The 27,900-nt window shown below is 43.9% G+C and overlaps 1 long non-coding RNA gene across 1 annotated transcript; it reads right to left on the bottom strand.

Moving 5' to 3' along the window:
* Positions 1 to 7,392: 7,392 nt before the first annotated feature.
* LOC105480268 (uncharacterized) lies at positions 7,393 to 22,411 on the bottom strand. Its single transcript, XR_986384.2, has 3 exons — positions 22,157 to 22,411; positions 20,585 to 20,717; positions 7,393 to 7,526 (listed from the first exon to the last, which is right to left on the bottom strand). It is a non-coding gene; the product is annotated as an uncharacterized lncRNA (long non-coding RNA).
* Between the last annotated feature and the right edge of the window lie 5,489 nt (positions 22,412 to 27,900).

Raw genomic sequence — 27,900 nt, 5'->3', positions numbered from 1 at the left:
ATATCCCCCCACAGAGCTCCCTTCCAAACCCTGGTACTATATAGGTATTAATTTTCTACTCCATTAGCTGGAAAATTGGGTCTCTAGCTTTTTAATTAAGACATTGCACTTAAGAGGTATTAGGCAACTAGTACAGGACAATGGTCATCATGTTGGTGCCCAGTTCACAGGCTGGGAAATTGAGGGAATTTTCTCAACTGCACAAAATAAATCGAGAAGACAGTGGGAATCTACAGCATTTCTAAGCTTCTGTCATAGTAAAAATCACCTGGGGCAGGCTGGGCACAGTGGCTCATGCCTGTAATCCCAGCACTTTGGGAAGCTGAGGCAAGCAGATCACCTGGGGCCAGGAGCTCGAGACCAGCCTGGCCAACATGGCTAAACCCCATATCTACTAAAAATACAAAAAATTAGCTGGATATGGTGGTGGATGCCTGTAGTCCCAGCTGCCTGTGAGGCTGAAGCATGAGAATCACTTGAACTCAGGAGGTGGAGGTGGCAGTGAGCCAAGATCACACCACTGCACTACAGCTGGAGTGACAGAGCAAGACTCTGCCTTAAAAACAAAAACAAAAACAAAAAACAACAACAACAAACAAACAAAAAATCACCTGGAGCAACTGTTAAAATGCTGATTCCTGGGTCATGTGTCTGACCGACTGAATCCATATCTCCAGAGATGTGGTCCAGGGAATCTGTGTTTCCAAAGCTTCTCCAGATAGCTCTGATCTTTGAGAAACTTGGAAGAAACCGGCTAGTGCAAAGAGTACAGGGTTGGAAAATGTCAGAAGTCATAGGGATCGTTCCTGGCTCTGCCACTTCTCATTGAGTCAGTTAATTACTTGAGCCTCATTTTTCCTACCTGCAATGAAGTGAGCGACCCTGGCTGCACCAGCTACACAGTGGTGATGTTGAGGGGGCAGCAGTGAGGCCATGGGGGTCTTCTGATTTCTGGGCCCTTCACCTGCTTCCCAGCACCATGCTGACTTTATGAGTAAAAACACTGCTACAGATCTGCCACCAGGAGGGCCTAGGGGGTGTGTGTGTGTGTGTGTGTGTGTGTGTGTGTGTGTGTGTTTGCACATCTAGTTCCATGTGTATCCTGCAGTGTAGCCTGTTCAAGTCCCTTACTGGAGTAAGAAGATTCTATCTCATGCACCCTCAGGACACTGCTTTCCACAATTGTCCCTAAGTTGTGGTGGTTTAGACTTGTATTTCAAACCCTGCATACGTCTCAGCTAGAGGCGAACCAGGCAGCCTCTGCTCCCCATTGCTGCTTCCTCCTTGCTCCCTGAAGTCCTCTAGCTCGTTTGAAGTAAGTGTTCCTCCTGCGTTCTCCTGTTCCTGCCCCTCGTTCACTGAAGATTTTGGCTCCTGGCTCACTATTTTTCTACCACTGTTGGAATAATCATTCTTGGTGGCTTCAGTATTTATTTAGGCAAGTCACCAGCACCCTGGCATCTTGGTTCCTTGAGGTCATCACCTGGAAAGATCTTGTCCTCCACCTCACTTCAGCCTATCAGCTTTGCCATTACTAGTAACTCCACCACCTTAAAAATCTCAATTCTAAGACCCCACTCTTTGAACATCACATCATATCTTTCCATTGTATCCCTCAAGCAGCTCTCTGATGCCAATAATTCTTTGGTTCCACTGGAGTTTCTAAGGATTGGTCCTATCACCCTCACACTGTCCCTCACCTCATGTCCTCACTTCTCTCCTGCCCTGGCTTAGATTCCACAGCCACCATCATAATGATGTCATGCACGCACCCTCATCCCCTGTGCTCCTCCCTCCGACATACTCACCTGGCTACCCAGTCCCAGTTACAACCAGCTTTACCTACTTTGCATTTGCACCCAAGTAGCTGTACATATTTAGAGAAGAAAAAAATTTCCACAAAATCCTGTTGACTAGTGTCACTTTAAATTCTTAAAAACTGTTAGCAAGTGCGCCTTTACATTTCTGACCTCTTAGATGACTATTTCACACTTTCTCCTCTCTCTCTAACTCTCTCACACCTCCTCCTTCATTCACCCTCTTAGCTGCTGCTGCTGCTTCCTAGTTCACTGAGGAAATAGAAGCTGTCAGATAAGACCATCTGCAGCTCCATCCCCACCTCTGTCTACAACCGCACTCTGCCATTCCCCATGGTTCTGAACTGTGGGTGCTCCCAGCTAAGGCAGGCCTCTCCACTTGGTTCCTGGATCTCAATTCCTCTTGTCTTGTCTCACTTTACAAGAGACAAGTGATAGGCCAGGTGCAGTGGCTCATGCCTGTAATGCCCAACACTTTAGGAGCCTGAGGCAAGCCAATCACTTGAGCCCAAGAGCTCAAGACCAGCCCGGGCAACATGGCAAAACCCCGTCTCTACAAAAAAATACAAAAAGTTAGCTGGGTGTGGTGGCATGCACTGTAGTCCCAGCTACTTGAGAGGCTGAGGTGGGAGGATTGATCGAGCCTGGGAGGGAGAGGTTGCAGTGAGATCGTACCACTGCACTCCAGCCTGGGTGACAGAGTGAGACTCCGTCTCAGAAAAAAAAAAAAAAAGAAAAAGAGAAGTGATAATGTACTATCTCTTTCTCCCTCCCTGCTTGATTGCTTACACATCAAAAAAACATATTGTAATATCTCCTCCTTAAGGCAATCTCTCTCAGCCTCTGATTTCCTACCATTTCTTAAAACTGATATTGTAATATCTCTCACTTAAAACAATCTCTTTTGGCTTCCGATTTCCTACCATTTCTTCAAAAGATTCCTCAAAAAACTTGTCCAAGTTCCCACTCTTCTCTGCATTACCTTCCTTTCTCTCTTCAATTCACTTTATTGGAAGCATGTTTATTATGGTCTCATATTACAAAATCCTATGATCAATTCTTAGTCCACATCTTAGCTCTCAGCACCTTTTGACATGATTGATCATTCCTTCCTTAAAACACCAAATTCACTGTCTTTTGGGCTACCTATATTCCTCGTGTTTCTCCTCTTTCTGGTCACTACTCCTTTAGCTCCTTTATTGGTGTCCCCTCCTCTTCCTGAATGTTGGAGGGGCCTTGGCTCAGTCCTCAGATTTCTTCTCTGTTTTCATCTACTCCTATAGTTTCAAATAACATCAGTGTTTTTATGATTTCTAAATATGGATATATTTCTTCCCCAATATTTCCCTCAAATTCCAAATTCACATACAGAAATACCTGTTACACATTCCATTTGACTATTGAATAGACATCTGTACATACGGTACAATAGTAGCAGAAAATGGATATGCATTGAAAGGGGCCCAGATAGCTCAGGTGCAGAATTCTTTATCCTCATAATGCTGGGTCACACTGGACATGCATTGTCTCCAGGTCTTTTATCACCATGGGTATGTATGTCAAACATCTTGGTAGCAGACAGCTTGGTTGTGGTTGGGGTATCTTAAAATGAGCTGGTCGTATAAGCATGCTGGAGCTATGTGGCCAGTGTTAGTAATTGAAATCCCCCTTCCAAGGATACCCCCAAACCAGGTGCAAACTATCAGTCCAATTATTCTGGCAGGCTGATTCATCTTGTTCCAAAGTAACTCACTGACCCAAGAATACAGAACATCAGTCTTAGTTAGTACATCCCATGGTATCAGCCAAGGGTTATTTGCCCTAGAAATAGGCATGTAGTCAATCTCCACCACTTGCAATTAACCTATGCTATGCAGATACTGTAACAATGGGTAAAGCCATGGATGGTGGAGCTGGCAGAAGCATTGCAAGCAGGGCAGGCACATATTCCAGTAAATATAAAAATAGCTGCTCCTGCCATGATGAAAGGGGTCCAATATAATCCACCTGCCACAAAGTGTCCAGTTAGTTCCTCTGGGAATTGATGTTATATCATCAACAGGATCTTTGCTATTGGTAGGTTGGGCAGGCCAGTCTTGGAGAAGAGAAATCGTTGTTGAGAACATGTAAAAACTTCATCCTTGTCACCATAGCCACTTTGTTTGTTCACCAGGTGTGGCTAGGGAAAGAGGCTGCTGACATCTATAGCTCATCTTGTCTATCAGATTATTAAAAGCCTTGCCTGCTGTGGGCATCTTAAGGTGAGCATTCACACAGGATACAGATATCTTCACACTGTGCCCATTCCAAAAGGACTATCTGCAAATCCCTTTTCCAGACCTTATAGCCGCCAATCTCTTAGTCTTGTTCCTTCTAAATCCCTGACCATTCAACCAAATCATTACCTACCTACCATAAATCAGCATAGATCTTTACTTTTAAACATCTTTCTTTCCAGGCAAAATGAACAACCAATGGTCTTGTTTAAAGTATCGCCCAGAGGGAGAATTTCCCTCCCCATTATGTTCTGTATAATGTGTAGCACTCCTTATCTAGTTGGTGCAGCAACCTGTGCAGATCCATTCATGAACTTGGTCTGAGTTTTTTCTTCCTCAGTCAACTGATCATAAATAACTCCCCATGAAACCATAGGTGAAGACTGAGGGAGTGAAGAGAAGTACTATAGGAATCCTGCTTATGCACCTACTGGTGCCTTCAGGACATGACTGAGACCAATATTACTTCTGTCACTGGATGATGCCATGCTGCTGCATACATAAAGCCACCTTTGTGACTTGGGCAATCAGAGAATATCTAGTTCACAATGGCCCGTTCAGATCATGTGGTCTTCTACAGCCAGCCCTAGCAGTGAGGTAGGAACTGCTTCTCCAAAGGAAAGTAGTTATTTCTGGAATAGGGCACAGCTTTGCTTTAAGACCCTACAGTGCTATGCTGTGACTCTCCTATCAGGGTTTTCCAGAGGCTCTGTGGAATTAGTTGCTGGCAAAATTAACAGAAGAGCTACAGGAGCAAAAGTCAGCCACCAGTAGGGTTTACCATTGCACCTGTGGTGCAGGGAGTCAGAAAGTTGCTGCTGCTTCTAGTATGTCTGAAATATGTAGGAAACTGCTGCCAACTCCCCAGCAACTCAGCAGCCTTGAGTGAGGTAACTGGCAGGGAAGCCATGGCCTACTACAAGAATTCTGGCCTATGAAGTCTAGGGGCACGTTTTCTGTCCAGAACAGTTTCTGTCAAAGGAAGAATGTCTGTTACCTCCCTTCTGCCTTCTAGTTCTCCATGAATATATCTCTGTGGTGAAGTCTAACCTGCATGCAGAACCCTGTCAGCATGAGCACCTCCCAGGCCCCCGGCTCCCACCACCCTGGGGAGGACAGAGAAGCAGGTGCAAGCGGAGCTGGATGCCAATAGACAATGTCTTGGCCATTTGCACTTTGAAGTTAATGAATAACGTTTGTTTTGCCCAGGCACAATCATGTGGCTTTCAGTCCCTCAGTAGCCCTAAGCTTCTTGGCAAGGCACACAGAGCCCTCCTTGCTGGGGCTCTTCGATGCCTCGCAGCCACACTCTCCTTGCTTCCCTACCTCCTCCCGACCACTCACCCCTCCCCAATTCCCAGTCAGGGCAGCTGTCATCACAAAATATTTTTATTATCTGTCACCCGTTTTGAAGGAAGATGGAATTTTAAATTCACGTGTCAAAAACAGCCTCAGCAGGACTGACTGTCATTTTTACAAGAGATCCCCATCTACCCATACACTCATTAAAAATAAAGCTCACACCACTAGCGTAGCAATTCTGAATGCTTGTTCAGCAAATGTTTAAAAATTTTGCTGGTGTCAGTTTATGTCCAGGTTCTTTGGGAGCCGCCTCTCTAGTGTTAAGCATCTCAAGAAGCGTTCAACTCTGCTGGCTTTCATGACTCTCTGAGGAACCCTCTGCACATCCTATTTAACTTCCTGAGGCAGCCTGTGAATAATTGAAAAACAGTTTCTGAATAACCCCCAAGCCTGGTAGAAGGAGCTTGGGTTGAATCATCAGATTGATCTGTGTCTGTGCTGTTGCTCACCAGCCGTGAGCATCCACCAAGTTGCCTGTCTTTTGGGAGCTTTGCTTGTTGTTTGTCATTTCCACTTTTAAGATCAGGATAAAATCCAGGTGTGCTTGATTACTGGGAGACTGATACAAATCTGACCCTTGGACTGGGGACTCCAGAAACAGTTCTTTTCTTGCCAAGCATGTGCATAGCTAGGTGAAGGACATTTCTAACTGCCCGCAAGCATTTCGTTCTACACATTGTTTCCTGTGTATGACTCCCCTTTTGTTTTTTCTTCTGGCCACCCACTGTCACAAATGAACTCCGGGGAAGGGAGTCCCACTTACAGGGTGATGAATGAACAGGGAAGAAAAGGAGAGATAGAGCTGTGAGAATCACTCTCCTGCTCACGACCCCTGGAGGCTGTGATGACCGACTTTGCAGTGTTGCAGTGTTTGTTGCTACCTTGGAGCCTGGGAGGTGAAGACCACTGCTTGACTGACAGGTGGGAAAGGCCTCTGTGGCCCAGTGAGATTAGTCCCAACAATCAGCTGAGGAGAGGCTTCCCCCTTTAGACAGAAGCAGGAGGAGATTAAAAAGGAGGGCCAAGCTGGGTGGGAGGGGTGTCCGTGGCTGGAGACAGGAGGACCTAGTCTCCAGGGAGGTAGGCAGGTGATCCATGTTGCTGAATTACTGAGGCAGAATTGCTGAGCTTGGAAAGTGGGGCAAGTTTCATGTTCCTGGCAAATTTTTTCTTTCTCCTCTTTTGTTCTCTTTGAACCTCCCACCCCGCACACCTGTCCAAAAGGAAATCAATGGCAGCAGGGAGAGTTGGGGTGCTGGAGCAGGGACAGTATTGGGGGGTCAGGGGGAGGCAGCACGTGGAGCACCAAGGGACGGCAGGTGTGGTGATAAGGATGCTTCACCCTCTGTGGCTCTCCCTCCACAGCCTTGGGTGAGATCTGTGTTTCCCCTTCACAGAAGAAGTCAAGCTCTTACTGTGAGAGGCAATACATGTCCTATCTTCTCTTCATCTCTCTTATAGTCGTAAGAAGTGACACACATGAAAATTCTCTGTTTGTATGAGGCCCATGCTAGGTGGTTCATATAAGTCACCTCATGAAGTCCTTCATTGCAACCTTATGAACCAAGCATTTGGATTCCAGCTCTATGACTTCCTGACCTCAGGCACGGTACTTAATATTGTTAAGTCTCACTTCCCTCATCTGCAAAATGGAGATAAATATAGACAACAATAGCAATGCACAAGGGATTGCCGTGAAGGTTAAATGAAATATCGCACAGTATGTTGTTATTATTATCATCCTCAGGTGAGGAAATGAAGAAATAAAATATGGAGTAAAAGTAAAGTGTGTGACTAGAGTAATATTAAGCCTAGAGGTGGAGGAAATTAGCAGAGAAATAAAAGGCAAATATAAAGGTGAATTTAAAAAATATTTTTATTATGGAAAATTTTAAACATATAAGGACAAAGCACAGTGAACCCCCACATACTTATTGTTCAGCTTCTTCTATTGTCAACTTGTGGCCAACTTGATTACTTCTATTCCTGCTCATTCCTTCAATATAAGATTATTTTGAAGCAAATCCAAGACATCATAGCATTTTATCTGTGAATGTTTTAATACATGTTTCTGAAAAATAAGAAATCAAAAAAATCTGAACCAACCATTATCAGATCCAAAAAAATAACAGTAACTTCTTAAAATTAACAAATTTTGTTGTTCGAATTTTGAAGAAACATTTTTAAAAGGGAGAGAATAGTAAAATCATCTAACTTTTTGTTACTTCTGAAAATCAACTTCATCCTTGTGATAGGCAGAATAATGGGCTCTCCAAAGATGTACATGTCCTAGTCCCCCAAACCTGGAAATATGTGACATTTTATGGAAAAAAGGGGGGCTTTGAAGATGTGATTAAGTTAAGGATCTTGAGGTGAGAAGATAATTCTGGATATCTGGTTGGGCCCAAAGTAACCAGAAGGGTCCTTAAAAGAGGGAGACAGGGGCTGGGCGCAGTGGCTCAAGCCTGTAATCCCAGCACTCTGGGAGGCTGAGGCAGGCAGATCACTTGAGGTCAGGAGTTCAAGACCAGCCTGGCCAACATGGTAAAACACTGCTTCTACTAAAAATACAAAAATTAGCCAGGCATGGTGGCAGGTGCCTGTAATCCTGGCTACTCAGGAGGCTGAGGCACAAGAATCACTTGAATCCAGGAGGCGGAAGTTGCAGTGAGCCAAGATCACACCACTGCACTCCAGCCTAGGCAATAGAGTGAGACTCTGTCTCAAAAAAAAAAAAAAAAAAAAAAAAGAAGGCAGGAGTGAGAGTCGGGGGGAGAAGTGATGATGGAGGCAGGAATCAGAATGATTCAGCCTCTTGAAGCTGGAAAAGGCAAGGAAATGGTTTCTCCCTTAGAGCTTCCAGAAGAAACACAGCTCTACTGACACCTTGATTTTAGACGTCTGACTTCCAGAACCCTAAGTTAACACAGTTGTGTTTTTTCGAGTCACTAACTTTGTGGTCATTGGGTATAGCAGCAATAGAAAGCCAATATGATTCTATGGTTTCTTTGTTCATGCTTTATAATATTTATCTAGTGCCTGACCCTCAACATTATAATCCTTTGAAATCAGGCAGGTGTTAGTATTACCGTTTTACAGATGGGGAAACTGAGGCCCAGAGAGTTTTAATAACTTAGAGTCCACAAGCCTAGAAAGTGGTGAGGGTAGCATTTGAATCCAGGCTCTCTGTGGTCCCCATCATCCTATAGGGCCTCCCATGGTGCTGAGTGAATAGCATCATCTCTTCCTCAGTAGGGGATTTATTTACAGTCGTGCCTTACTTAATGATGGGGATACATCCGAGAAATGCATCTTGAGGCAATTTTGTCATCATGTGAACATCATAGAATGTATTTAACAAACCTAGATGGCATAGCCTACTATGCACCTAGGCTGTATGCAATATAACCTACTGCTCCTAGGCTACAAACCTGCACAGCATGTTACTGTACTGAATACTATAGGCAACTGTAACACAATGCTAAGTATTTGTGAATATAAACATAGCTAAACATAGAAAAGGTACAGAAAAATATATGGTATTGTAATCTTATCGGACCACTGTTTGTACGGGACCACCATTTGCTGACCAAAACATTGTTACGTAATGCGTGACTGTCCTTGAAAAGATACAAGACTTTATACATCCTAAGAGAGGGCTGATTTAATTAGGTTATTTTTTAAAGTACTTATTGCAGTGAAAAACATTTAAGTTAATGTAGTTTGTTTCTTTTAATTATTAACTTTCCATCAAGTTATATAAGCTCATAATAGAAAGAGCAAAATAGATTTTGTCGTGAAGATCCGCACTCCTTCATTTTTATCTCTTGTTCCACTCCTTAGGAAAGAAAAAACATGTTCAACTCTCAGCTGATGCTTTTGGTATTTACCTCCAATTCTCTAAAGATTATGCTCTTTTCCTACTTCTTGGTTTGTGTGAAATTGGGGTTTGCCTTACACTAGGAAGATGGAGATCAAGCTGTCTTTTGCTCCCTGCCCTCATCACACACACACACCCCATCCTTCCAATGTAATGCAACTATAACTTGGGTTCCTTCGATGTTTGACTTTCACTGTGACTGTGAAAATAGTCTTCACAGCTGAGCCACAGAGTGCTCTACTATAGCTTCTTTTTCCTAAACAGTATGTTTTCTTTAATGAAGCATTACTTTTGTTTGTTTGCTTAGTTTCCTATGTACTTACCATTCATTCAACCCCAAAAAGTTTCTCCAGTTGTCCAATTCTCCTCTCAGGATGTTCAGATTCATTGGATTTTCTTTCAGTTCATCTTCTCGATGAAACCCCCTCCTCATGACTTCTGACTGCTTCAGTCTTCGCTGGTCTCTTCACCTCATGCACACCTGTCATTCTTGAATCTTCCTTTATCACCATCAATTTTGCCTCTCTCCTGAGATCCCTTGTTTCCCAGATCCTATCCCTTCTTTCTTCTTAGTTTTTATCCTTGTTTTATTGAAATTCATCCTCCACAAGCTTTCTTAGAAAGAGTGCATGGGACTCTTGAAATTTTTTGAAATGACACATGTCTGAAATGTCTTTATTTCACCTTGGTACTTGAGATTGATACTTTGGTTGGGTGTAGAACTTTAAGTCAAAAATAATTTTCCTCTAGAATATTGATTACATTGCTCTTGATTAGCCATAAGCCATTTTTGATTCTAGTTCTTTGTATGTCTTTTCTTTCTGGAAGGTCGTAGGATTGTCTCTAACATTTCGAAATTTCACAGTGACATGCCTCAATGTGGGGTCTATTTCCTCCAATATAATGGGGCTTTCAATCTGGAAACCTGTGTACTTCACTTCTAGACAATCATCTTGGATTATTTTGTAGAATTTTCCTCTTTTATGATTTTTGATTCTCCCTGGCACATTCCTATTATTTGTGCATCTTGTATTTGTCATTCATTCATTCATTTAATAGTTTCTCCATTTTCTATTTCTTTCACTTTTTCCTCTACTTTCTAGGAACTTTTCTCAATTTTCTTGACTTCTTCTTTCAAACCTTCCATTTATTTTTCATTTCTATTTTCATGCTTTTTATGTCTAAGGGCTTTCTTTGCTCTCTGAATGTTTTTTTCCCTTTTTTATTAGCATCCTATGTTGTTTTGAAGATGCAATTCTGGTTTTTTCTTTTTGTGATACATTTTTGTTAGTTTCTTCTGTCAGCAGTCTCTTTCTTTCTACCTATTTGTTTTATTTACTGTCTTTTCTAAGATGTCTGTTGATCCCTGTTTGGTTGTTTATATTTAAGAAGCTGATTGGAGCATTCAGTTAGTTAGGTTCATCAAGTTATATAAGCACATAATATAAAGAGTAAAATAAGGGTTTGTTTGTTTGTTTTGTGGAAATCAGCGCTCCCTAGTTGTTACTGGAGATACTGGAGATGATGGGGTTCACCATGGAGCCATCTGGCTGGGCAGGTTCCCTGCAGGCATCACTGATGTCAGGTCTTTCACTCTGCCCTCCTAGGCTGCCCATGTTCCTCAGAGAAGGCTGCTGCAGCCTCCCACCTGGAGTATATAGGCCTGACTGCCCCATTCTCAGAGCCAGTTTGGGAGGAAGGTTGAGGAGTAGGCTGGGTCTCATCTTTCACATGTATAAATGTTTATTTAAACCTCTTGTTTTCAGTATAGTACTCCTGCCCTAAACTGTGCCTGATGCCCCCAGTTCAGAAACCCCCAGCATTGACCTCTCCAGATAACAGAATGATCGTTTTCTGCTACAGTGACGGGGGACAGGCACCTGGCTGTATGGAGTGGAAAGGAAAGCTGGGGCCTAACTGACTCTTAGGCAGACTTTGAGCCATTTAGCCTCACTTTCCCCTCACTGCCAAGCATCAGTGATGCCAGTTGTTCCTGAGTCTCTGAGGCCTCCTAGGGGCAACTCCGGCTGTGTCTGTTCCACGCTGGCCAAAGAGTCAGCTTTCTAGGGTCTGCTACATCAGGTGCCATGCATCCTCTGCTTTCCCACTTCTAGCAGACTGTCCAGTTGTCTCTTTCGCTTGTCCTTGAAGGTTTATGTATTTAAAAAATTCCTTTAAGATAAAATGGAGGCCATTTAGGGAGGCTGTTTAGAGTAGGGACCTTGGGGTTCGGGGGATCTGGGCCCTAGTTCCAGCCCCATGGTTTACTAGCTGTTGGATCCCCTGGAAAGTTGATCATCTCAGTTTCCTGATCTATATAAACAGGGCAATCAGTAGAGAAATTGGGAATTTGATATAATGATTGGGTTTATATGAGGATTAAATGAGATGTCCCCAGTGCATGGTGTACACTCAATAGTCAATACATGCTAGCTAGTATATCTCAATAATAGCAATAATACTTTTCTTGATAAATATTAATATGACATACACTCTGGAATAGATTGAAATCCTGGTAAATAAAGATTTGTCAAAGACTGTCTCTTCCCTGGAGCAAAGACTGTCTGTCAAGACTACACACCCACGCACCCACACATACATGCATGCACACAAACACACACACAATTTCTATATTGTCTGCTATGGTCTAATTTAGCACATTCTATGATTAAGGAATATCTTTCTAAAACTTTGTTGAGCAAGGGAGAGAAATGGGTCAACCACTGGAACATTGCACAGCCCAATCCACAGAAGCAGGCTGCAAATATCAATTGTAGTTATTAGTGAAAGACTTCGTACGTACAACATTGAGCATCGTTTCTGGCAAACAGTAGGTGATCCATATGTGTCCTCTGACATTGGATCTGTGTTCTTACTCCTCCTCTCTAGAATATAATTGGCCTGCTCTGTTTTGCCATAGTGGATTCTTTAGAAGCTTTAAAGTGCTTGTTGGAACACAGTGTGATCCCTAGGATGTTTCTCCTCCTCACAGAAAGCTACAGTTTCTAGCTTCATGTGCTTTAGAATAAGATGCGCAAGTCAGAGTGTAATCCATTTAGATCCTAACGAAAGTCACTGGCCAGGACTCAGCCTTTAGGAGGTCTCTCCCACTGAGTGTCTTGAAGGGGAAATGTAAGTAACAGTTTCCATGACTGAAAGGTAGATTTATTTCCATAGAATTTTATGTTATACAGTGATCTCCACCCAGTGAAATGGGGCCTAGCAAAGAAACCAGGAAATTGCTTACACTTTCCCATGAGACTTGGCCTTTGAAATACTTACAACTTTGGTCACTTTTTGCCATTTCAGATAGATTTTCCTTCCAGAACATTCCAATGTATTACCTCGGCAGTAAATTCTTGCTCCTTCCGGATGTGCTGTCTTTTCAATGCTGGCTTTCATTTTCTTTAGCTTTTTTCCGAGTTCAGGATCATATGTCAGTTTTAAGCCAGTTTACTTTGATAACTTTACACAGCCAGCAAAGAATATGGCATAGTTCATCCCTTCTTATTTTTAAATGAAATTTTAAAATAATCTCTTGGTTTCATTCATTCCTGGGGGGCAGAGGATGACTTTCTTTAGATGAATTGATATAGATTGAAATACTGAAATCTGAAAAAAAATTCAAGATTTCATGCAGGTCTTGGTATAGGCATTTATGAAATGAAGGGAGTCAAGGAATAGTTTGAAGAACAGGAAAGGTCCAACATCAGTCACTGCATCAATTAGCATTTATCACAACAATGCTATGTAACAAACCACTCTAGACCTCAGTAGCCTACCATAGTAGTCATTTATCTTTCTCTCCCATGTCTGCAGGTGACCTGATCTAATTTGGGCTCTGTAGGACTTGGCACTAACTAACGCTGGGTTCAGGTCTGCATCATTGAGTTTTTCGCTTTTCTGGGACCACTGAGCTACCCTCAGAAGCTCTTCTCATGGCAGAAGCACAGGAAGGCAAACCCAACCACATAAGTATATTTTATGTCACATCTGCTAACATCCCATTGGTCAAAGCCAATAACATGGCCAAATACAAAGTTGGGAGGCAACAGGGGTAGACATCAACTATGGGGCCAAAATAAGATACAGGGCCCAGCCAACATTGGTGGAGCAAGGAAGCGTGCTCCCCCCATGAAAGTGTGGTGGGGAAATGAATATTTGTTAGCAGCCATCCTTAACTAGTATACTCCAGAAGCTCCAATAAGAAGAAATCCTATAATGCAGATGTCTGTTCTTTTAGATGAGTGGTTCTCAAAATATGGTCCCTGGACCAGCATCATCATCACCCGGGAACTGGTTAGAAAGCTGGTCTCTGGGCCCCACCCTAGACCTACTGAATCAGAAACTCTGAGGGAGGGACAATTATATATAGAGAGAACACTCTGCTCTTTTGACTTTAATACAAAGGGATTGAGTTTACATTGACAAGGGATGTATTATTTAACACGGTTCAGCTGCCCCCTAACCATTTTCACCAAGGGAACTTGTTAAATGCAAGGGCTGCTTAGCTCCAATGCTTTATTTACTCTATGGCCCTTTATAGGAAGCAGAAAGACCATGAACATAAATATAGGATTTACAATTTATCAGTTATGTGACTTTGGCCAAATAACTTACACTCACAAGATTCCCAGTTACTTATCTATAAAACAGGGCAGTAAACACTGTCCTTTTCTGGGAAGGTGCCTGAAGTGCAGACATGGACCCTCTGGCCACAGGTGATGAATCCAGGATGGACAACTCATCTGTCTTAGGTTCTAGCTGCTGTAACAGATTACTACAGGCTGGGTGGCTTAAACAACAAACACTATTTCTCACAGTTCTGGAGGTTTGGAAGTCCAAGAGGTGGTGTCCAATAAGGGCCCACTTCCTAGTTTGCAGACAGCTGTCTTCTGCGGTTGCCCATCAATTGCTTACACTTTCCCATGAGACTTGGCCTTCAAAATACTTCCAATTTTTGGTCACTCCTCACATGGAAGGGAGGAGAGAGAGAGATCCTGTGTTTCCTTCCCTTTTTATAAGAGCACTAATCCCAGGATAAGGGTCCTACCCCATGATCTAATCTAATCCTAATTACCTCTCAAAGGCCCCACTTCCAAATATCATCACATTGAGGATGAGGATTTCAACATATGAGTTTTGGGAGTGCACAAAGATTCAGTCCGTAAGAGGATCAGAGTGAGCCAATCTGCTTGTCTTTTTGAGGAGTCTGGGATTTTGCAATGAGAAACACAGAGACTGGAAGACAGCAGAGCCGAGTCTCTTTGATGGCAGAGTTCTGGAGAGGAGAGACATAACTCCCAGTGATGAAGCAGCTGGGTCTTCTGTTGGTTCCTGGCCCTCTGGAATTGATGAGTTAACATGAGGACTTCTAATAAACTTCCCTTTTGCTTGAGCTAGTGTAGTAGATTGAGAATACGACTGGCCACATTCTTTAATATCCCTCCTCTCAAGAGGCAGGGTCAATACCCTCCACCCCCAGATTCTGTTAATTGGTAATTACATAACTATTAGAATACAGTGGAAGTACCTTGTGCCATTTTCCAGGCCCAGGCCTTAAGAAACTGGCACTTATACTTTCTTTCTCATGGTGCCTGCTCTTAGAACCCAGCCCCCATGTTGAGGAGATGGCCAAGCTGCCCACAGGGGCACCCAAGTGGAGAAGAATGAACAGCCAGCACTGCCTAACCAGCAATATGAGTGAGCCACTTTGGAAGTAGATCTTCCTGCCTCAATCCAGCTGTCCCAGTTGATGCCATGTGGAGCAGGCATAAGCTGACCCTGCTGAGCCCTGCCAAATCCCAGACTTGTGAGCAAACAATCCTTGCCGTTGGTGTAAGCCGCTCAGTTCGGAGTGGCTTGTTATGCGGCTATGGGTGAAGAGAGTCACCAGCTACAGTTTGCTTTTCTGTTGCTCACAAGCAGAGGAGCAGCAGCACAGAGATTAAGCACTTAAGTTCTGGAATCAAATCCTGCTTTGCAACTTGCTAGGTGCGATTTTTGGGCCAACTGTGACATCTTTATATAATTCAGTTTTCTCACTTGTCAAATAAAAAGAGAAATAGAAAAACAGTGGCTTTTCATCAGGTTGCTGTGAGAATGAAGTGAGATTATGCATGTAAAGTATTTAGTGTAGGTCACCAGCACAGTGAACAGTAAGCACTAAATCTATGCATTAGCAGCACTCCATCTTATTAATATAGAGATGAGTTTCAGGAATGGGCTGCAAGGTAGTGCACCATAATATGTGGAACCAGCTGAGTTGAGGTGCAGTGGGAAGAAGTGAGGCATCCCTGACCCCAGTGTGGGGTGCTGACAGACCTTTTACATACAGGGACAATGCAGTCCATTAGATGACCTTTTATTGTCTCCCAGAAGCCAGACCATGTGGTCAGTGGTGGAGACTTGGGGACAGATCAGCAAAATATCAGAGTATTTCAGGGATTAGAGATCATCTACAGACTTTAGTAAGTGCCTCAAGAAGGACACAAGCTCCAGGCAAGCTGGGATGGTCACTTGAAAGCAGTGTGACAGCAACAGAATGGATATATAACTTTGGCAAAGGAGAGTCTTGCTGTCAACCATCTCAGGCCACTGGGAGTTAAATAGTTGGGGCTTGCTAAATTTCAGAGGCCACATTCTCTGCTGCCCCTAAATAAGTGCCTTGATGAACACTGTAGGCCCCCATAATAGAGATGCCTGGGAGAAACTAGGGAAGATGGCAATGCTGATTTTGTACCAATCTCAATACTTCCTGTTATGACACTGGGGACTTTGCCACCACCAAAGTGGCTGTTGGCTCACAAGTTCTGCTCCCCTGGGAACAGCTCATGAATCCTGTATGGATGAGCCCTCATAGGCTTGTCTACAAAAAACATACCCACCCCCTTGACCACGCCTGATGGATCCAGGGGGAGAACCCAATCTTGGCTGTATCTATCACACTCTTTGTCCTTGAACTGAGAGATATAGACCTTGGCGAGGTGAGTCATGGTAGTGTCAGTGCACCAGAAAGGTGGTCAGCAAACCCACTGCTGAGTCCACAGATCTGCCAAAGTCTCCTGCCTTTCTCCAGCCTTGGTTGGAATTATGACTGAAGCGATTCTGAGGCTCTTTAAAATTACTAGGCTGCACAGGACCTCACCATGTATCTGTTGGCATGTGTGACTTGCTGTGAAAATATCAGGCCCAGATAACAGTCTAATTGCCTCACTTTCTGCAAGCTAAACACAGTCTAACTGCATTAGTGAGACACACACACACACACACACACAGAGTCGTGAATCACTTAATGATGGAAACACGTTCTGGTAATTTCAACATTGTGTGGACATCAGAGAGTGCATTTGCACAAACCTAAATGGTGTAACCCATTACATACCTAGGCTTTTGTATTTTTCCCTGTCACTCTGTGGGACTTAGTATTTGCCTAGTATCCCTACATGTAAGGGAGACAAAATAGGATAAAACTCAGAATGGCCCCTGGTATACCCAAAGAACTGCTTGGGGGATAGTTGGTTTTCAAGCTAGCTGGAATTGGTTTCTCTGTTTTGCCACCCAAGGAAACTTATTATAACAGAGATTTTTGAAACCCAGAAAATGATCTACCCCATAGGCAGACAGTGAGGGTTAGAGGAGATTACATAGTCAAGGTTACTAGCCTAGTTCCTGGACAAATTATGCTCAATACACACCCTATTCCCTGCTTCTCCTGGACACATACTTGGGAGACTCACTTGTCACCAAGAGGCCAGACTGCTCTGGAATCCTGTCCTACTGCTTCAGGACCCTGCAGCCCTCCACCCCATCTTATTTCCATGCCTAATGCAATTTTAGAGCATGATGTGTAGTAAGCATGGCTAAAAATTCTGGGAGATTTATTACATTCCCTTGTTCTATAGATCAGGGACAGTTTTTAACAAATCCTTGCTTTTGCTGAACGATTTAATATGCCATTGTCTAGGCAACAGAATTGTCTTAAATTAGATTTTAAAACTAATATAGGAAGAAACTTTCCCCTTTCCTTGCCAACATTACTAGATAAGGCCATAAGTCCTGATCAAGAACAAAATTTGCTGGTGCCTCATGGTGAGCTTGAAGCCGGATTCTCTTTTGCAGCAGGCAGGCTGGCACCGTGTTGAGGTGGTTGTGACTACCAGTGGGAAGTGCCCACAGCCACCACAGGGCCAGGTGCTGCTCATACAGAGAGACCCCCACCAGAGGACACTGACTTTGGAGAATGAGTCACTCGTCGGGGTCTGGCCCTCGGCCATGTAAGCTCAGAAATTCAATCTTTTAAGTTCCAGAAGTTCTTGGATGCTTGAATAAACAAGCAGTGAGGGACCTGAGAACAAACTGGAAAGGAAATCGACTAATTCTAAGCAGTCTGGAGGTTCACATCAGCCAGAGGAGCACATGTTCTCCCTGGAGGCATTGATCCTGGGAAGCCGTGTTATCCCACAGTGGCTTGCTACCCAGGAACTGGCAATGCGGGGCTATTGATGTAATGTGATGTTTTAATGACCCCAGGCTTCCCAGGGCAGAGAGTGGGCAGGCACCAACAATGTGCAGCCTCTACTTCCCCTCTTTCAGGCTTCCCTGGTTAACTGTGGCCTCTGTCGATGGACCCATTTTCCTTGCAAAGGGTGAATTCCACTGCAGGCCTGGAACTTGTTCTTGGGCCTCTGCACTTCTGCACATTCCTTAATGAGCTGATTTTATGCTTTAACTCTCAGGACAGCCTTAATTCCTTCCATTCCACAACCTTGAAGGGTCTCTTTTAGTCACCCTCATGTGGGTAGAATCTTGGTTTTGACGGCACGTGAAGGTGGGGAGGATGGTGGATTTGGGTTGCAGGCGGTGCCCGTCTGAGTGTGTGATAACAGGAGTCACTGTGGGGTGCTGTCGCTATACACCTCAGAATCATGAGCTCCTTTCATCCTTCCCACAATCCTGTAAGGAAAGCACTAGTATATTTCCCAATTGGCTGAATTCTTTCCATCTTTATAACAACGTCTTAAAAGAACATCCAATGTCCCCGCTCCAACTTTCTGCTGCTGCTGCTGGAGCCTGAAGATAAAGAGGGGGAGTTAAAGGGCTAGAGAGAAGCTTAATATATTCTCTAATAAGGAGAACTCTGATGAGCATATTCCTCATGCTTTCTTGGTCATATTACAGAGCATATTGTCATGAGTATAAGGAGAATGTGTTCTCCTTATGCCTCCTCAGCCTCCAGCCTGCCTCTCTCTAGTCCTGTCTCCCCAGCTTTTCCCTCAATTTCCCTCTCTCTGGGCTCTTCGGTCTTCAGCCAAAAAGCAGAGTGCTAGGGCAGACACAAGTTGCATATTTCATAAAATCCCATTATGTAAACAAGATGAAAACTGGCAAATGAAAACAGAATACTTAAAAGAATCAGATGATTTGGTAGCTCGCTCATTTGGCAGATGGCTATCAGTGTATTGGGCAAACTTAGCCATTTGGCTTGGCTTTTGACTGTCTTTAGGTAAAGTAACCAGGGCTTATTTTCCAAATAAGGGAAGCAGAAGCTAGAGAGGTTGAGACAGTTGCTGGATGTCACAGTGACAACTGTTAGATCGACATTTCTACAAAAGTCTGCCTGAAGCTGAGTTGGTGTCTTTGTGCCACTCAGCAGGATAAGAGCACAGGAGAGAAGACAGGATAGAACTCAGAATGGCTCTTGGTATAGCTGAAGAACTGCTTGTGAGGGGAATCCTTTATTTTTATGCACCAAAAAGTCAGATAGTAGGCCAGGTACAGTGGCTCACATCTGTAATCCCAGCACTTTGGGAGGCTGAGGTGGACGAATTGCTTGAGCCCAGGAGTTCAAGGTCAGACAGGGCAACATGGTGAAACCCGGTCTCTACTAAAAATACAAAAAATTAGCCAGGTGTGGTGGTGCACATCTTTAGTCCCAGCCACTCGGGGGAGCTGAGGTGGGAGGATGGCTTGAGGCTTCAGTGGGCTGTGATCATGCCACTGCACTCCAGCCTGGGCAACAGAGTGAGACCCTGTCTCAAAAAAATAATAAAGAAAGTCAAGTACTATGAATGCCAGAAAGGAGAGAAAATAATTGAGGTACAATTAGAAAAACCTAATTTATTTCTAAGAAAATATGCAATGCAAGGTGTGATACTCTGTGGTTCCTGTCACTTGGGACCAGTGGCCAGGATACAGCAGGGACAGGTGGGGACTGAGGTGAGCTGAAGGGAGGGCCATATCAGTGTTGTTGATTCTGTAATTTTTCAAAAACAGCGAAAAACCCTGATTTTGATATTAAATCTCCCAAGTTGTAAGTGTAACTTCAAATTAATTAATTCTGGCTCAGGATATCAGTGGCCTTGACAGTTGGTTGGCATGAAACCATCACTAAATCCCAAAGCTGAATGAAAAGTACAGGTTTCATGTGGTGCTGTGGGGGATAAAAATTCTGACTACAGTGAAGAATAGATGAAGAGGTCAAGAAGTACTAACAAGAATAACATTTTACCACTAAAAGGAAATCCATTTCAACTATGTCACCCAGCACTTGGAGTGAATAATTTAAAGGATAGGTTTTGGAACCAGAAAAATCTGGTGCTGAATCCCAGCTCTACCACTGATCTGCTCTGCAACCCACAGCAAATCAATTAACCTCAGTGCCTTTGTTTCCTTGCTTTTCTTATAACTTAGTGCATTGAATTCCTCAGGAATTCAGGAATCTGAATTTCTGAGCTTTCAATGCAGTAAGTTATATGAAAAGCAAGATAAGGAGCAGATGGAAGGTTATCAAACAATGGTACTTGCTAAAATAGCAATAATGAGAATTATTATTGTGATAATAATGATAACTATTATCAGTACATTTATAAACCTCGAGGAATGCTCTACTGGGAACTCGGCTTCTAGAAGTTCTTTTCCTGGGTGGTTTTCCCATGAGGATGATGAGGCACTTCGGTGTCACTTTTTCATTTCATAATCCTTACATTTAGAAGTCACAAAGCCTAGCATATATATATATGTGTATATACATAATATATTATATATTATATATGTATTAAATATAATATATTATATATTATATATATTATGTATAATATATATATTAGCAAATATATACATGTATTTGTATTTCCATCTGCAAAGCATTCAGGGAACTCAAGCAATCCATTCAAATTCAAACCCAGTGGGAATTTCTGACACTGGATTTTAACAGCTTAAGGCATCTCAAAAAGCTTCTATCTACTGACCTGTAAGGGAGGGTGTGCTTTGGGAGGATTCACACAGAATTCAGCACCTTTCTGATGCACAAGACTTCTTAATTCCATTCTTCATCTCTTCCTGGTTGCTCATGTCTTAGTGTGCTATTCAGCTTAGCCCAATCTGTAGTCATTGCCGATGATGAGAAAAGTGGTCGTCCTTAAGGTTCTCCCCCCAGAACTGGCACACACACGTGCACACCGTCGCCCACTCCCATGCTGTGGTTAAGGCTAAACAGCTTGTACTAAGTGCTGGGTAAGGGTGTGTGTGTGAAATAGTGACCCTTGTGTTTTGGAAAGAGTAAGAAATTCTCTCAACACCGTCCCACATTGCCCTAGGTCATCCCAATAGAGAGAAAGCTGATCTGGTACAAATGTAGCTGGCACCCAGGAATATAGGGTTTGAGGCTTCCGGGGCAGCTGATGACAAATGTCCAGGACCCTCACCTCATTCCTGACTCACTTTCCACCTTCCCAGCCTCCCTCCACCAGCTCCAAGCTTTTAGGTTTTGCATCCTAATTAATTTTTTGTTTTTATTTTGAGACAGTTTCACTTGTAGTTCAGGCTAGAGTGCAGTGGTGCAATCTCAGCTCACTGCAACCTCTGCCTCCAGGGTTCAAGTGATTCTCCTGCCTCAGCCTCCCGAGTAGCTGGGACTACAGGCACTCACCACCATGCCCAGCTAAATTTTTTTTTGTATTTTTGTGGAAACGAGGTCTCACCATGTTCACCAGGCTGGTCTCAAACTCCTGACCTCAAGGGATCTGCCCTCCTCAGCCTCCCAAAGTGCTGGGATTACAGGCATGAGCCATTGCGCCCAGCCATGCATCCTAATTCTAGCCCAGTTCAGACGTAATATCACAGCCCCCGTTTCTCCTGATGAGCTTTGGACCCTTGTAATACATGATGTGGGTGCCCCACGCTGACCTTTCCCATGCACATGGACCCCATATGTCAATTCCCAGCAGCTGCAACTTGCTGTCCAAAGCAGGCTTTCTCAGGCTTCTTGAGCCCATTAAGCTGTTGCAAAGAGCAAGTTGTGCTGGAAAGTTAAGCCCCACTCCCCAGCAGCCACGACCAATGGTGAATGGGAGTTGGGGTGGATAAATACCTCAACTTCCTCACCCTTTGCTGGGGGGACAATGCTGAGGCATGCTCCACCCTGACTCTTAAAGGTGCCCAGTGGGTCTGAACTCTCACTGTTCTCAGGGATAACCTACACATTAAAGTCCTCTGTATCACTGTCTTCCTTTCTGTAACTCACTTCCCCACTCTCATACTGGTGTTTCCTAGAATCACCACCAAATCAACTCCTTGTCTCAGGGTCTGCCTCTGGCAGCCCTCTTTCTTATCTTATGCAGTAACACAATATCCACCAACCATCACTATATGTCAGATACAGTATTCATCTCACATCAACTCTTTGAGGCGGGTGCAGTGATCACTCCCACCCGACAAATGAGAAAATGGAGGCCACAGGACAAGCAAGTGGCAGAGTTAGGATATGAATTCAAATCTTTCTGTTTCTAAAAGTCTTTCCTATCTCATCACATGATGCTCACCTGATTCTTTTCACTCTGGGTCTCTCCCCTGCCTGGCCAAGCCCTGGCTACCAGGACAGAAATGGACATGGCTGACCAGTTACCATGACACCAATTATCACCAGAAGTAGGAAATTGTCGTTCAGGAACCAATTGTGCTGAGACAGCTGGCTCCAGCCCACAGAGGCAGGCAGCACTATTATTTTAAGAATCCTCCTGGCCACAGAATAGCAGCCTTTGTGACTGTGGAGGTTGGCACAGGAACGGTGATGCCCTCCCTATTAACAGGCTGTGTAGGAAGACCCAATGGAAAAACCCAGCTTGGAGGCTCTCTAGTCTGTTTTGCCATGGAACGTTCTATCCTTGTAAAGAATAGAGAACTGACAATTTGGAGGTCTGGAGTCCAGTTCCCATCCTTCCCTTTATTGTCTGCATGGGTTTCAGATTCCTGCTTCCCTACACCAAACCTCAGTTTCATGGATTATATGTACTGAGCCTGCAAGCATAAGCCATTGTGGTCCCATCAGCTGTAACATGAAGAACTGAGTGAATTTTAAGTGTTGGGTGCTTCATCTGGTGTTTTTCAATAATGTTTGGTCTGTGGTTGACCCCCAGGTCTTGATGGTTGCCCAAGACCCAACTTCATCTTTGGACAAGGTGAAAAAATCATGGCTATGTTTCATCCAGATCAAAGGAACCACGTGATTGGCCAGAAATATATTTCTATTATGTACTCAGATTCTAGGAAAGATGGACATTTGTTCATTCCTGCATTCAAATAACCAATAACCCTTTAGAGCACACCCTTGTTCTAGGCCCTGAGCTTGGCACATGAATACAAAAGTAGACAACACAGGACCCTTGATTTCAAGTGTCAGGAAATCCCACTGGAAAGTGATTAATAGGGTTGAGTGAGATTGAAAAAGATTTGGGATTTCTCTGACTCCCCTGAGTGCTGGTCTCCATAAACTCTCCTCTAGTAAGGTAATAAACCACAGCAGCTCTTCAGAGGAAGGTAAGCACCATCCAGACTAGGGCAACTAGGGCAAGTGCATCCAGTATTACAGAGGGGATATGGGAGTTCCAGGGGAGAATCAGGAAGGGCTTCCTAGAAGAGATGTTTAGAAGGTTCACAGGACTTCAGCAGTTGAACATGGAGAGAATGCTGCCAGCAGACCAAATGTGTGCAAAGTCCTCCAGGGAGGAACGAGGGAAACCTGTTCAGGACACAAGTTGTTTCAGCTGGATGCAGCAGAGGCTCCCTGAAGACAAAAGGAGACGGGGAAAAGGCTGGAAACGACCATTCAGATCGTATGAGGAAGGTTCTGAATTCAGATGGAGGCATAGTCAATTCTGGAGAAGAGATTTGGTAGATGAACTCTATCAGTCAGCATTCTGAGTTGCGAGCAACAGAAATCCATTCCCAGTAACTTTAGCAAAGAGAGGAATTTGTTAGAGGAATGTGGTAAAGCCTGAAGAATTGAAAGAAAAGCTGACCAAGTGGGCCTCAGAAGATACAAGTACCAGGACATGTAGAAGGAAACAGTGACAGTGAGTAATGAGCAGTGTATTAGTTAGGTATTGCTGCAATAAAGCTTCCTAACAAATAGTCCCCAAATCTTAGTGGTTAACAATAAACATTTCATTTTTCTTGTTTATTGGTGTAGAGATTGGCTGGTGTGACTCTATTTAAGGCCACAGCTGAGTTTAGGTCTGTAAAATGTATCTCTTTGTTCTCCCTGGACCAGGGGCGACCTGGGACTTTTCTTTTCATAACAGAGGGCAGAAGAACCAGCCAAACCACAGAAGAATATTTAAGGCCTGTGTTCTGATCAGGCCCAGTAATATTCCCTTGGCCAGGGCATGTCCTGGAGAAAGAGAAGGAAAAATAAGGAGGTGGGAGTCCATGAAGGGGGTGTGCGGAGGGGGAAGGGGATGGGGTTTCAAGGGAAAATGTTGTAACTACTAAATAAGGGCAGTGTTGCCGGTGGGATTGCAATATACTGAAGTCCAGCCAGCCAGCTAGAGTCCCTTCCTCTACTCAGAATCTTAGTGACTCCGGAACTTTAGTGACTTCAGCTTTTCCGTACTTCTGATGATGGATGCAGAACATCCCGGAAGTGTTATTATCCCCCAGCTTCACAGCGTGGCAGCCCCTGAAGTCTTTGTTTTGTTTTGTTTGAGATGGGGTCTCGCTGTGTTACCCAGGCTGGATTTGAATTCCTGAGTTCGAGCAATCCTCCCACCTCTGTCTCTGGAGTAGCTGGGATCACAGGTATGCGCCACCACACCCAGTTCTGGAGTGGTTTTACACATTCCTGCTCAGACCCAGGTGATAAAACTGAACTGGCAGGGAGCAGCCTGCATCCCCAAATGCTTGCAGGAAGCCTCAAGCCTTGTGGACCCCCAGAACAGACCAGGGACCCAAGAGATCAGATCACACAGGGGTTGTGGGGTAGGGGAGTTAAAACCTCTTTTCTGGATCCAAGTCAAAAGCATTCCACTTGCCATTGCCCCTCCGGATGGTGAGCAAAGCTCCCAGAGGTTGTGGCTGAAGCCATCAGCCCTCCGCAACTCTGTGTCCGGGCCTCCGAGAGCCTGGGGTTCCTCTGGGAGGACAGCTTGGCAATTGCATCCTGCTAGGCGTTGCGCCTTTGGCTGCTCTCTAGTTCAAACATAAAACTTTTTATTCCAACTGGTGATTTTCCTCTCTTGGCCAGGGCCAAGGCTTCTGTTTCTATAAGCAGAGCCCTGGTTGCTAGGTGACAGCCTCACTTCTGGTTCCAGAGGCAGCTAAGGCAGAAATGAACCAAAGAGATCTGAAGCCTTCCCTTTAAAGACAAAATATGAACCAAAAGAGAAAATAAGACCCTAAATTAATTGGAGAGTTACATAACAACCAGATATGGTTCTAATGTCCTCCCTACCATGCTGCCAAGACCAGTAGGTTATATTTAAATCTATTTGTCAAAACAGGAAAAAAGTAGGAAGTTGAACTGATAAATATAGTTGGCTTTTGACTGAGAAAGGAAACTTCTAATTACATAGCTTTTCTAAGCTTCACAAATCAGATCTATACCTTCATTAAGCTTTGAGTCTTTAGTGGAACTTATTAAAACAATTAGATCTGCAGAGAACTGCAGCCATCAGCATTTCTCACAGCTGTGCTGGGGATTTAAGCTTTTCATTAAAATTGGATGGAGGTTTGCAAATCAATAAGAAATAGATGAACATTCCAAGTGAAAAATGAGTAAAGAATGTGAATAGGCAATTCACAATAGAACCACAAGTGGCCAATAAACAAATAAAAAAATTGCCAAACTCATTAGCAGCTGAGGGAATACATTAAAACAATAACGAGAACGCATTTTTAATCTATTAAATGGCAAGTATTTTTTAAATGATAATATACAGATGGGTGAATATACTATGGGTGAACTGCTATTTTGACGCACTTGGTTAGAATGCAGTTAGAGAAGACCTTTCTAGAAAGCAATCTGGGCACATATTGGAAGTCTTAAACATACGCATGCCTTTTGGTTGAGCAATATGGTTCCCTTATTTACAAAAATGTTCACATAGCATTATTGATAGAAATTTGAAAAACAATCTATCCAACAACGGAATATTAGCTAAATAAAAGGAAATCACTTAAGTACATGCATAAGTATTCTCAGATTGTGAAAGGAAAAAAAAGCAGGTTATAAAATTCCATATATGTCATGAGTTCATTTTGTAAGTGAAAAAGAAAGTGGTATACACCTGCATAGAATACTATCAGCTGGACGTTCTGAAACTTTCTCAGCTCATGGAAACTTTAGTATCTCAGCAATTCTTTATGAAGCCCCTAGACACGCCTCACCATCCCCCGCCCCACCAAATAAAAACCCAACGGTTTTATTTGTTAAGTAGTTGGACCCAAACAACTTAATAGCAGTAGTTCATCTGTGGTCGATAGCTATTGCTGTATTTCCATTAAATATTTGAAATACCCCATAAGTTTACTGCAGGGCCCTGGGGCTCCCCAGCAACTAGTTTGGAACTGCAGCCGTAAACCAAAATGGTCCTAATGGTTAAGAAAGAGTTCTGGAACTCAGGCTGCCTGTGTTGGAATGTGGGCTCTCGTTTGCTAATGAGTGGTCCTGTGCAAATTGCTTATCTTTCCTAGGCCTCCCTCTCTCCATCTAGCAAATGCAGCTAAGAGTACCTGCTTCTTAGGGTTCTTGTGAGACCTGTCAAATGCTGGGTGCTCCACTCTCAGGAAAAAGTATCAGCCGTTGTTAACTCTTGGAGAAGACTGTAGGTGACTTTTTTTTTTTCCTTATGGGTTGTTGCGTCTTCCAAATGTTACATAATAAACATGTATATCTTTTGTAATGAACTTTTTTTAATGTTTAAATTAAAGAAAGATAGCATCTTAGCTCATCCTGTCCCAAGCACTGCACCCAGCAGAGCCAAGGACAGAACAGGTCACACACCTTAGCAATCATTCAAGAAAGTCCCTCATATCCTGTCTTGGGAAAGCAGGGCTTCCTTTGGGCATCTTATTCTTTAGAAACACTGGACAGCTTAGCTGCCTATTCCCCAGCCACAGGCATCCCAGCCTTTGCCATGGCTCCCATTGCCACCTCTGCTGGGAGCACCCTTGGCCATCCTGTGCCTGGCCCGTTCTCATGCCCTCCAGCCAACTCAGTCCTCCAGCCCAGTCTTGATAGGCCTTGGAAGCGTCCTTGATGACTTAATCTTTACTATATTGAAATTTTCCATGTCTGTGTCTGCTTATTGCCCCCACCCCATGCTTCCTTGATGGGGAGCTATATGAGTTTCATCTGCCTGTACTTAATAAACACTTGTTGACTTGAATATTTGCTTCTTGGAGAGAGGCCCAAGTGTCATATCAGGGATTTATATTTGTTGTTGTTATAGTCCTGGGGGCAAGGTTGCCCTTGGCACACTCAACTTTGTCAGAAGGGTAGGGATCCTGGTAGTGGGTCAGTGGGCAGGCAGCCATCTTCTGCGCTATGTGTGTGGGGTGCTTTAGAGGGGAATTGAGGCAACCCAGGCTCAGCCCTGGGCTTAGGGAAGCATTGACTATTTCTGAGAGTGAATGGCTAGCTAGAAGGAGCTGATCTCCATGGTCTAAGGCCACCAGGCTATCATATCCACACAAGCCATCCACAACTGATTGCGGTCTATTCACTTGATCACTCGGCAAGTGGTGAGTAAGCACAAGCTATAAGCACAACCCTGCACCAGAAACTAGAAATGAGATCAGAGGTGGGGTCTGGGTCTCATGGAGAGACAGACACAGACACCAATATAGATTGTTCATGGGTTAATTATTTCCCAATCACTTCTTTTTGTTTTCTATCTCTCCCACCAGAATGGTGTATTTGCAGTTGCATACCAGGGCCTTAAAGCAGGGCCTGGCACATAGTAGGTACTCAGCATGTTTGTCTAATGAAATGAGTGAACAGCATTTGAGTGTGAGGGCTGTGAGCCCCAGCCCAAGCCATGGCTGCTGGGATGGAAGTGTGAGCAAAGCCGGCTGAAACCCAAGGCTGGAGATAGAGAAGAGACAGAGAAAGGAGGGGATCGTTTGGTGTGAGGAGGATTAAGACTCTCCTGCCTGGAGGGTGACACTGGAATCAAGATGCAAGGAGGAAGAGAAGAAGGGGAAGCAGGATCCCAGGCAGTGGGAACAGCCTGAGCAAATCAAGAGTGAGGGCTTCTGGGGAGAGAGAACTAGCGCAGCAGTGGCATAT

Source organism: Macaca nemestrina, chromosome 2 (genome assembly GCF_043159975.1).
Source record: "Macaca nemestrina isolate mMacNem1 chromosome 2, mMacNem.hap1, whole genome shotgun sequence".
NCBI classification, from domain to species: domain Eukaryota; kingdom Metazoa; phylum Chordata; class Mammalia; order Primates; family Cercopithecidae; genus Macaca; species Macaca nemestrina.
The sequence above is the reverse complement of the archived record's forward strand: the minus strand, read 5'-3'. Positions and strand labels throughout refer to the sequence as shown.